The 9,879-nt window shown below is 41.9% G+C and overlaps 1 protein-coding gene across 1 annotated transcript in view; it reads right to left on the reverse strand.

Moving 5' to 3' along the window:
* Nucleotides 1-514, reverse strand: part of anxa11 (annexin A11) — a 36,670-nt gene extending 36,156 nt beyond the window's left edge. The window contains exon 1 of the mRNA XM_031904987.1: nucleotides 262-514. The gene's annotated coding sequence lies outside the window, so the exon portion shown is untranslated. The remainder of the gene's footprint in view (nucleotides 1-261) is intronic.
* Between the last annotated feature and the right edge of the window lie 9,365 nt (nucleotides 515-9,879).

Consider the following 9,879-nt stretch of genomic DNA (forward strand, 5'->3'; position numbering starts at 1 on the left):
TGACGGGAAAAATGTTAGCCTTAGGTGTGTCTTGTTTAATCACCGCAGTCATAGTAAATATTTTCCTGTTGGAAATTATGAGCCATTTGAATTTAACTTATGCTCTCTTAGGGGCAACTACTTTTATGTAACAATTATATCTGCAAAAAATAGCTTAAGCGCACGAATAGAAAAGGGAAAATATTAATAAAAGAAATAAATCTTATAATGACGGTACAGTGAAACTTTAATTTTACATCCCCTGATTTTAAGTTTTCTCACGTTTTACTTTCTGGTCCCAACAATTTAAGGTGGCCGTACACATTTAGATTTAAGTCTTCCGATAAACAATCTGAAACATAGTCTGAGGAACTGAGGATGTTCTAAACATGGCAGATATTCTGAATGGCACACACCAATCGTACAAAAATGACTTCCATTTTAGGTCACAGTGTACACAGTGTTGTTACCTGTCCAGTTTTGACCCAGACAGCCCAGTTTTTGGAAGGGCTGTGTGGGACAAAACCTCCTGTCCGGTTTCCCAAATTTGGAAAACCAGGCAGGACTCAGTAACACTGATGCGGCAATCCCCCAATTGCTGCTCGCTGTGTCATAGCCCCGTGATGTTGTGGGGCGTAGGCAGTGACCCAGCCCACACTCCTTGCCAATCGACTACATGTTATGTTTCTCATTTGGATGAGTATTGACTCCTTGTTGGGAGATCTGTACCGGTATATAATACTGGCACTATATTTGCACTTATTAAACTTGTAATTTGCACTGTTACTGTCCCTTCTTTATTGGGTTTTGTTATACTTGCATCCAGATGCAACTCGGTAACCGTGAACTAACTTGTTCCAGGCCCGGTATGGTTAAGCACTTTTACATCTGTGTATTACTGGGGGTATTATTGCATATCTTCACCTCTTGTATTGGTTACTTATTGCTTTATATGTTACTCTGTATGTCCAATGTATGAAACCCACTTTTTGTACAGCGCTGCAGAATATGTTGGCGCTTTATAAATAAATGTTAATAATAATAATAATTATGGGGTATTCTGGGGGAGATTTGTTATTTTATTTGATTTTAACTAAGTTTTTTTTTTGTCCTAATAAAGATTATGATTTTATAGTGTGCAGACTATAAGGGTCTACAGCCACGACTGTGACTAATGGCGTTTTTGTTAAAGGTTACTTTTACCCCTTGGGTGCTGTGGCAATTGCCGCTTTTTTACTTTTGCAGTTCTTAATCTCATGCATGCTTGCAGAATGGACTTGTACCAGTCTGACATGCACTGATAAAAGGGCTGTCACTTGTCAGGAACTTACAAATCTAGGAAAACGTCACTTCATAGTAAACTAGAAAGGAAAGTTTGAGAACAAACTTTATGTTGGGTTGAAAAACATGAAGTCACTGAATGAAATCTGATCTGTTGTTAGCTCCGCCCACTTTTTCTAACCTTGGACCCACAGTTATACAGTAAAAGCCACTGTGCAAAGTTTGGGGACCTGGTTAATAGTGTCTGAATGGCAGAAATTTAAATTTCCCCAATGAAAGTCAACGAGTGACATCTGATTGGCGGCTGGTGGCTCCACCCACTTTTTCTAACCTGGAACTGCAGTTACCCAGTGACTAACTCTGCAAAGTTTGGGGACCCCAGGATTAATAGTTAAAGAACGGCAGCAGTTTAAATTTAAACCAATAAAAGTCAATAGGTAAATTGTGATTGGTGGTTGGTGGGTGTGCCCACTTTTTCTAACCTTGAGTGGAAGTCACCCAGTGACAAACAGTGGGCACCCTGGCATAAATAGTGTGAGACTGGCAGCATTTTAAATTTAAATCAATAAAATTCAATGGATGGAATCTGATTGGCTGTTAGTGGCCCAACCCACTTTTCCTATATTTGAACTGCAGTCCCCAAGTGACCAACTGTGCAAAGTTTGGGGACTTAGGCATAAAAATTGTGAGACTGACAGCATTTTACACTTCACCATTGAAAGTAAATAGGTGAAATGTGATTGGCTGTTGGTGTCTCCACCCACTTTTTTCTATCTTTGAACGGCAAATACCCAGTGACTAACTTTGGAAAGTTTAACAACTCTGGAATTACTACTTAAATAATGGCATCAGTTTAAATATAAACCAATACAATTTAATGGGTGGAAATGGGTTGGCTGTTGGTGTCTCCTCCCACTTGTTCTAACCCTGAATATGTAGTCAGCCAGTGACTGACTGTGCAAAGTTTGGGAACCCTGACATAAATAGTGTGAGAAAGGAAGCATTTAAATTTAAACCAAAAAAATTCAATAGGTGAAGTCTGATTGGCTGTTGGTGGCTCCACCCACTTTTTAAAACCTAAAATTGCAGTCCCCTAATGGCCCTGGTGTTAATACTGTGAGAATGGCAGCAGGTTGAATTTCCCCATTGAAAACCAATAGTTAAAATCTGATTGGCTGCTGGTGGCTCCACCCACTTTTTCCAACTCTGAACCGCAGTTACCTGGTGACTAGCTCTGCAAAGTTTGGGGACGTTAGTATTAATATTTAAAGAATGGCAGCAGTTTAAATTTAAACATATGAAGTCTATAGGTGAAATCTGGCTGTTGTTGGCCCCGCCCGCTTTTCTAAACTTGGAACATAGTCACCTAGTGACAAACTGTGCAAAGTTTGGGGACCCTGACATTAAACATGTGAGAATGGCAGCAGTTAAAATTTCCCCACTGAAAACAATGATAGATATGTGATTGGCTTTTGGCGGCCCCGCCCACTTTTCCTAACCTTGAGTACGAAGTCATCCAGTGAGTTTGGGAACCCTGGCATCAAACCAATAAAATTCAACAGGTGAAATCTGATTGGCTGTTGGTGGCTTCGCCCACTTTTTAAAACTAAAACTGCAGTCGTCTAGTGACCAACTGTGAAAAGTTTGGGGACCCTGGTGTTAATACTGTGAGACTGGTAGCAGGTTGAATTTCCCCATTGAAAGTCAATAGGTAAACACTGATGGCTGTTGGTGGCTCCGCCCACTTTTTCTTACTTGGTACCTAACTGTACAAAGTTTGGGGACCCCGGTGTTATTACTGTGAGACTGGCAGCAGGTTGGATTTCCACCAAGTCAATAGGTGAAATCTTATTGGCTGTTCACAGCTCCGCCCACTTTTGGGCATCTAACAATCATCATATTTTCATTCAGGCTGACCCCATGACTATGTCATTCAAGTTTGGGGAATGTAGCCTGAAAGCTGTAAGATTGGCAGCAGTTTCAATTTCCCTATTAAAGTCAATGGGTAAAATTTGATTGGCTGTTGTTGGCCCCTCCCACATTGCATTTTTTTTTTTTTTAAAACTTGAATGTGTAGTCACCAATAAAAATCAATAGTTGGAATTTGATTGGCTGTTGGTGGCCCCGCCCACTTTTCAAAACTAAAACTGCAGTCCCCTAGTGACCAAGTGTAAAAAGTTTGGGGCCCCTGGTGTTATTACTGTGAGAATGGCAGCAGGTTGAATTTCCGCCAAATCAATAGGTAAAATCTGATTTGCTGTTCACATCTCCGCCCACTTTTGGGCATCATCATATTTTCATTCAGGCTGACCCCATGACTGTGTGATTCAAGTTTGGAGAGTGTAGCCTCAAAGCTGTAAGCTTTGGCAGCAACCACTATGCGAAGATCGATTGATCAAGCCTAGCCTTCTTTCTGTATAGGAAGGAGTCAGGCTAGGCTTGATCAATTGATCGTCGCATAGTGGATGCAGCGCCTTCCTTCGCCGTATCGCCGTAGCTTAATTGACAGGAAGCCAAGTTTTAGCAGGTATTTTCTATTATCATAAGCATTTAAAATACTAAGTGGTTTGCAGGATAGGGCAGTTATTGGTGCAGGGTAGAATAGATTTTTTACTTAAAAAAATTTAGTGTTACATTTCCTTTAAACTCTCCTTTCCCTCTCTCTGATCACCATCTCCTTACACTCACACTCTCTCTCTCGCACACCACTCTTCCTCCTCCAAATCCTACCACCAGACAAAAGAACCTTCATCACATTAATCTTCAACACTTTTCATCAACTCTATAGCCTGTGCTCTCCTCTATCTCTTCATTCACTGACCCTGAACCTGCTGCATCTTTCTACAACCACACAATCACCACTGTCTTGGACAACTTTGCTCCCCTCGCCACGCACCACCCACGTCGCACCAACAGACAACCCTGGCACACTAAGCACACAAAACAACTCCAAAGGCAATTCCGCAGGCTTGAACGCTGCTGGAGAAAAGACAACAGGTCTAATTTCGACCACTACAAAAATGCATTACACAACTACAGGGATGCTTTGTCCTCTGCAAAGCAGTCCTACTTCGCCACTCTCATATGCACACAATCTCACAATCCCAAACAACTGTTCAATACTTTCAACACCCCTCTACATCCACCCACCCAACCTACTGCCACCTCATCTATCACTTCTGAGGACTTTGCTAGCTATTTCATAGATAAAATTAAAAAAATCTGCATGGAAATAAATCGGAACTCTAAGGACATCACACTATCAAACATTACCTCAGCTGCTACTTTTCTTGCATCCTTTCCCGCACTTACCGAGGAGACTGTCTCTCTTCTCCTGTCTTAAGCTCACCTTACCACCTGCTCTCTTGATCCTATTCCTTCTCATCTCTTTCCTCCTCTTTCACTTATATTCACTCCAATTCTCAACTCTCTCTTTAACCTACTGGCATATTCCCACACTCATTCAAACACGCAATCATCAAGCCCATACTTAAAAAGCCTTCTCTGGATCCTACACTCCCCTCTAACTATTGGCCGATCTCTCTATTCCCTTTCTCCTCTAAACTGCTGGAACAACATGTACATAACAAACTCACACACTATCTAACATCTACCTCCCTTTGACTCTACAGAAACTGCCCTCACTAAAGTAGCAAATGACTTACTCGCTGCCAAAGCAAAGGGCCACAACTCTCTCTTAATCCTGTTTGACCCTTCTGCAGCTTTTGACACTGCCGATCATTCTCTCTTGCTCCATATTCTATCCTCACTGGGGATTCAAGATAAGGCTCTCTCTTGGATCTCCTCCTATCTTTCCAACTGATCCTTCAGTGTCTCCCATTCGGTCTCCACCTCCACTCCTCAGCCTCTCTCTGTTGGGGTACCTCAAGGCTCTGTTCTTGGACCCCTCCTATTTTCAATCTACACCACTGGTCTGAGTCAACTAATCAGCTCTTTTGGATTTCACTATCATTTATATGCAGGCTATATATACCTCTCTTCCCCAGACCTGCCCTCACTCCTAGCTTGCGTCTCTGACTAATTGCAATTTCTGCATTCATTTCCTCTCGTCACCTAAAAATCAACATGGACAAAACCGAGCTGGTCATCTTCCCACCTTCCAACTCTGTTTCCCTGCCTGACATCACTGTCTACGTGGAAAATATTTATATAAAACCAGTTCCACAAGCTCGCTGTCTAGGAGTCACATTTGACTCTACTCTGTCTTTCATTCCCCACATTCAAACACTCTCTAAATCCTGTAGGTTTCACCTCAAAAACATTGCATGCATTTGACCTTTCCACACTCATGAGACTGCAAAAATTCTCATCCATGCCCTTGTCATATCTCGCTTAGACTACTGCAACTCACTTCTCTGTGGGCTTCCCCTGTCTAAACTGACCCCACTACAATCCATCATGAACAGTGCTGCCAGACTCATACACCTCTCCTCCTGCTCCACAAGTGCCGCCCCTCTCTGCTACCTGTCATGTACAGGATCCAGTTCAAGATTCTCGTACTCACCTACAAAGCACTCACTGATGCCGCACCACTCTATTTAACCACCCTAACCCCCAAGTACACCCCCAGACGTAACCTTCGTTCCTCCTCACTCATCACCTCCTCTCACTCTCGCATCCAGGACTTCTCACATGCTGTACCCATCCTCTGGAATGCTCTTCTCCATCTCATTAGGCACTGCCAGTCTCTCCAAGCCTTTAAACGGTCACTTAAAACTCACCTTTTCATTCAAGCCTATAACCTAAACCTTTAGAAATGAGATTACCCACTGAGCACCCTAATCTTCCCTCAAACACTCACTAACCACTGGTTTTCACCTCTCACTCCGCACTTTCTGTCACTTTACACACCAACATGAAATCTAACTCCAGGCTAGTTACCCTGACCTTATGTCTCAGTCGCCCTTCCTTTTAGAATGTAAGCTCTTGCGAGCAGGGTCCTCCCCCTAGTGTCTCCAATCCTCATCCCAATGTAACTGTAACCCATATTTTGTGAATCGTTTATATGTACACATTAACGGTTCTGTCTTTTGTACCCTTTTATTCTGTAAAGCGCTGCATAAACTGATGGCGCTATATAAATAATAATAATTGTAAGTCACCCAGCAAGTCATGCTCCCACTAAGGTATGTGAACATGTGGCAGATGGGCCCATCCATCCTGTGTATGCCTTGTAGTGCAACTTAGCTAGTGATGGGAGACTGCTTCAGTTACACAGAGTACACCTAGAACAGAAAGAGAAGAAAAGGGGTTTTAAGCATCTGTGGTGTGGTAGTAAGTTAAACCTACTTGCATATTTGCTGTGGACGATAGAGGAGAATCCAAAACTTTGACTTGCATGACCTTCTTATGACATAGTGGACAAAGCATAGAAGTAAGGATTAGGACTAGTAAAACAAGTAAATTGCTATTTGAACTTTCTAATGTATTAACTATGCAGTCATAACACAGCTCTTCCTTCTGCTAGTTGAGATAATAGTAGATTGTAATTGCTGGTAATTTGTGTGGCCCCCTCAAAACGTTTTATTTCACTCTTTGGGTGAACTTCCTCTTTAACCTCTTTTTGTTTGTTTGTTCCCACAACTCAGCTCAGAAGGCCTGCCTGTCCTGCTCTGAAAGCTACAGGTAATAACTCATAACTTGAAATTATTTTTATCAGTTGCAATCCATGTTTGATTTAAATACTGATGCGCTGTTATAGATATCCTACACACAGCCCATCTGTATACTGCGTTCTCTGATGCAATTAGTGCACTTGTTCAAACAACTAGGACACAGGCTTCAAGAAGCGAGTAGGCCTTAGGGCTTATACTCACGAGCATTCCTTTCTGCACTCCCCTGCATTGGCATTCTACTGCCTTTCACCACAGAGGAGCACAAAAACAAATGCATTCCTATGTGCCTGTACTCACACACAGGCACATATAAGTGCTGAATACAAGTGGAAGGCAGCATATTGCGTTCCACCTGTATTCAACGCTTACATGCACCTGCCCCTTCATATAAAATACACAGACCATATGACACCTTTTATGCTGCCCCTTGAATGCTTTGCTTCATTCCCAGCAAATGCTTATTTCTGCCCATTCTTTAAATGGAAAACACAGGCCCATTTCTGAAAAGCTTGGGCTTGCTTATCTTTGCATATCCAATTTTTCTCTTTCCATTGCTAAAAGTTACACATGCAATTATATCATTTTATGTTAACATGGAGTGTTACTAGTGTTGCTAAATTAATGATTCTTAATAGATTTTTGGTGCTTTAAAAAAAAGTCTGAGCTTCATAATTAGAAGATATAAATCATGCCTTCTACAAACCATAATTAATTTGATTAGCTTTATCTGTTTTTTTTTTTTACATTATACTATTGCACATAGGGGAGGGGACAATTATCCCCTCTTGCCTTCCTCTATTTTCTATTTATGACTCATTTCTTTGTTTTTCACAAGCATCACTCAGTGAAGAATGAGCTAAAAGAGTCTAAAAAGAACAAGACAAGGTGACACAGTTATAGGAAGACTGCTTGCTAGATCTGGTTGGTCTCTGTACAAACTTTCACCTAAATCTTATATTTTCTTAAAGTTTTCTTGGCCATTATGTGGAGGCACTCTCTTTGATCCAGAACCTGTCATGACAAACATATTTTAACTTGGGTGGACATTTAAAGGCCAGAAATATTTCAGCCTAACTTTAAATTGTCTGAGTGTGTGTTTTAAGCCATTTAAGGCTAATGCCAGACGAGGCGTAGGACGGATATTTTTGGCAAGTGGAAAATCGCTTGCTAAAAATACCGCCCTATGCCTCCTACATGTGCTTGCACTGGAATGAATGGAATACGCTCGGGTGCAGGCACATGTAGCCGAAATACGCATAAAAACGCAAGACTTTCAAACTCTCGCATTTTTATGCGTATTTCCGCTACATGTGCCTGCATCCAAGCGTATTCCATTCATTCAAGTGCAGGCACAAGTAGGAGGCATAGAATTTTTAGGCAAGCATTTTTCCGCTGAAAATATCCGCCCTACGCCTTGTCTGACATCAGCCTAAAATACTTTTCCTTCTGTTTCCTGCTATGTCATCTAATGAACAAATAAAGGTATATGATCTATTATGCTGAATGTTTGGGATCTGAGTTTTTTTTGATAATGGGTCTTTCCATTATTTGGATCTTCAAATAGGTCTGTTACAAATCATTTAAAACCTAATTAACCCCAAAAGGATTGTTTTACAACTAATGTGGAATCATGCAGCTTAGTTAGAATGAAGCACAAGGTATTTTATTATTGCAGAGAAAAAGGAAGTCCTTTTTAATAAAGGTCTATGGGAGATGGCTGTCCTGTAATCCTAAAAATTGTTCTTAAGGCCCACTTTCCCAAGAATTAGGATGATGGTACACGGGACATTTTCTTTGGTGTCAGTATGATTCATTTATGTGATACAGGTATAGGATCCATTATCCAGACACCTGTTATCCAGAAACCTCCCAATTACGGAAAGCCTGTCTCCCATAGACTCCATTTTAATAAAATAATTCAGATTTTTAAAATTGATTTCCTTTTTCTCTGTAAATATAAAACAGTACCTAGTATTTGATCCCAACTAAGCTATAATTAATCCTTATTGGAAGCAAAACAATCATATTGGGTTTAATGTTTTATTAAGTTTTTTTTTTTTTTTATTGAAGCCCGTCAGTGCTTCGTTCACCCAGGTGCAAAAATGTGCTCACGTAAGTGCCACACGGTGCAGAAGGGTGCAAGTGACCTAGCCTCGAAAAAGGCTAAGTCCAGACATCCAGGTCCATCCTGGCCAAAAGGCACAAAAAACGGTCCCGAATCTTCGGGAACCCCCTAGATGAAGCCGAGGGGAACCCCTTTATCCCCAACCTCCCCGGCCAAAAGGCACAGCAGGAGGCAAGGGTCTTACCCCTACCAAAAGGTCAGGGGCAATAAGAGCAAAGTGCAATAGAAAAAGTGCCAGAGTGCGCTAAAGTGCCAGTGCTCCACCGAAGTGATTTTCTGGCACCCCAGGGGTGCAAATCCTGGGGCGCATAACGGGCTCAATTCCGATGCCGGCCCTTTGGCCAGACGATCAAGTGGTTCTCTGCCCAGCGGTGAGGAGGGGCAACTACATGCGTCCCTTAGCTAAGATGCATCCCCCCTCACGCCAAGAACAGATACTACACTTGATCTTAGCCAAGTTTTTAGTAGACTTAGGGCTGCCACACCGGTGGGATGGCATACGGGTGCCGTGATTGCTGAAGTTGCCTCGCGCCGCGCCGCGCACATTTTAGCCGGTGAGATGGCATTTCGGGAGATTAGTCACCCGCGACAAGGGAGATTTGTCGCGCGGCGACTAATCTCCCCGTGTGTAACAGACCTTAAGGTATGAAGATCCAAATTATGGAAAGACCCCTTATCCGGAAAACCCCAGGTCCCAAGCATTCTGGATAATGGGTCCTATACCTGCACAAACATTTCTAGCATAACTGACAAAAGTCCCTCTCTTAAAGGAAACTATACCCCCAGAATGAATACTTAACCAACAGATTTTATATCATGTCAAGTGACCTATTAAATAATCTCACCAAATTGGAATAT

This window comes from Xenopus tropicalis, chromosome 7 (genome assembly GCF_000004195.4).
Source record: "Xenopus tropicalis strain Nigerian chromosome 7, UCB_Xtro_10.0, whole genome shotgun sequence".
In the NCBI taxonomy this organism is placed as follows: Eukaryota; Metazoa; Chordata; class Amphibia; order Anura; family Pipidae; genus Xenopus; species Xenopus tropicalis.